At 33.4% G+C, this 2,475-nt stretch overlaps 1 pseudogene; it reads right to left on the reverse strand.

Moving 5' to 3' along the window:
* Nucleotides 1–679: 679 nt before the first annotated feature.
* Nucleotides 680–1,212, reverse strand: LOC110324852 (annotated as a pseudogene).
* Nucleotides 1,213–2,475: the final 1,263 nt, after the last annotated feature.

Below are 2,475 nucleotides of genomic sequence, written 5' to 3' on the forward strand. Positions count from 1 at the left end.
TTGGTAGACTTTTAATTACTGCATCAGTTTTACTACAGGTTATAGGTTTATTTAAACTGCTTATCTGATCTTAATTTAATTTTGGCGGGTGGTTATGTACTGAGAAAAAATGTATATTTCTTTTAGACTTTCCAATTTGGTGGAGTACAAGTTTTTAAAGCATGTCGGTTTGATTCTCCGGGTTTCCTTGGGGTTTGTTATGGTTGCCTTTTCATTTCTAAGTGTTGTTTTGTTTCCTCTCTATCTTTTAGTTAATTTGATAAGGATTTGTCAATCTTATTTATTTTCTCAAAGAACCAACTCATTGTTTGACTAATTCTTTGCATAGTTTTAAAATCTATTTTATTGATTTCTACCCCGATTTTTATTATTTCTCTCTGTCTACTCTTTTGGTTGTGATTTCTTCTTTTTGTTTCTAGAGTTTGGAAATGTGCTTTTTTATTTTATTTATTTATTTTCTAACTAGGCAAAGAATTTTATTAACCTTCCCCAAACTTTATTTCCAGGCTTCTTCAGCTTAATTTGATACAAAGAATGAATTAGGTATAAGTGAAAACTGAAAAGAACTGCAGTGTCCAGGGGGCTTGGGCTTAAAATTATTAGAGATCTAGATTTTATCAGATCCGTAATAAACAAAAAAATTAAAAAAAAAAACAGTCATGATATAAAATAGCAGCTCTTGTAACTTCTGCAAGTATCACCTTCTTCAGAAGTTGCTTCAATTCAGTTTGCCTCATTCTTAGAAGCCTCATCAAAATTCTCCACCAGATCTGGAACTTCATCATCATCATTCTCTCCAGTAGCAAGTGGTGCTTTTCTGTCCACAGACTGTTTGGGCAGAGCTTCAGCCAGTCTCCTTACACTGGTCAGACTGTCTGCACCAAGTTGGTTTAGAATGCTGGGAAGCATTTTTGTCAGCAGCTTTGTCTCAGAGTGGCCTGTAATGGTGAAGGTGTTTGCTGCCAGAGATATCTGAACTTTAGGGTTGTTAAAATGGATCACTGTTCCTTGGTTTGTAAACATGTTCACCTCTTCAATACCAGAGATATTGTTTACCCCTAACTTCTTTAAGGAGAACTGCATTTTTTTATTGTCTGCTGTGGCTGTTCTGGGAACCACCGTCTTCTTTCTACAAGCAGTTCCTTTCCCACCAGAGTACACTTGTGCCTGCAGTTTGGTGAGTTTTTCTTGGTTCATGATTGTTTCTTTCATCTTGTCAGAGTGGAAATGGGGCTGTGTGGAGAACTAAGGTTCACGCACAAGGGGTCTCAGGCAGACCAGCTGAGATAAGGGAAACACACACAGGGATGCAAGATGGCAACTAGAGTGGAAATGTGCTTTTTAAGGTACTAGTATGTTAGTAGTATAAGATCTGTCCAATTTCTTTATGTAAGCACTTAATTTTATGAACTTGCCTCTTAGGACCACCTTCGTTGTATGCCATAAGTCTGTGTATATTGTGTTTTTATTATCATTCAATTCTAAAAAGTTTTAAATTTCTTTCTTAACTTCTGTATTGACCCATTTTTCATTCATTAGTGGGTTGTTCTGTTTCCATGCATTAGTAAGCTTTCTGTGGTTTCTATTGTTGATATTTAGTTCTAATCCTTAATAGTCAGATAAGATGCAGGGTGTTTCAATTTTTTATTTGTTAACACATGTTTTGTGTTCAAGAATGTGGTCAATTTTGGAGAAAGTTCTATAAGCTACTGAGGAAGAGGTATATTCTTGTGTGTACGGGTGAAATGTTGAGTAAGTATCTATAGCACCACTTTGCTTATGATATCATTTAGCGCCAGTATTTCTGTGCTATTTTCATTTTGTTTTGTTTTGTGTAATTTTCATTTTTGGTCTGGATGATCTTCTATTGTTGAGAGTGTGGAATTAAAATCTTCTATTATCAGTATGTGAGGGTCAATATATGGTTTAAGCTATAGTCATGTTTATTTTATAAACTTGAGTGCCCTCGTGTTTGGTGGACCCAGATATTAAAAACTGCAATGTCTATCTATTCTCACCTCTCCTTCGGTTCTAAAAGGTTTAGGTTTTAATTTGTGTTATTATAAAATGTTAAACTTTGAATTTTGTTCTTCTCTATGATTTGTCTCAATTCATAATTTAGAAATCACAATATTTTATATATTATGCAAATAAATCCTGAGACTACCAGAAATTGAACAAAGCTGTCTCCATCTTCACATAGCTTATATCAAGTAAAATGTTACTATACTGAATGACTATGGACAATAGTTTAATTATTTTATAATGAAAATCAGATTTCATAAAAGACAATAATGTGGCATAAATAAAAATTTATGTATAAGTTTGGAAAGTATGTTAGATATATATATAAAACATTGTGAATAATCTGGCCTACACAGTCTAAATAATAACTGAAGCTGTTGCTGATAATTTGGTTGTGTAAATTTTATATAGTGTTGAAGAAATGAATGATAGACATCCTTAATTTCTTTC

The sequence above is a fragment of the Mus pahari genome, chromosome 7, assembly GCF_900095145.1.
Source record: "Mus pahari chromosome 7, PAHARI_EIJ_v1.1, whole genome shotgun sequence".
NCBI lineage: Eukaryota > Metazoa > Chordata > Mammalia > Rodentia > Muridae > Mus > Mus pahari.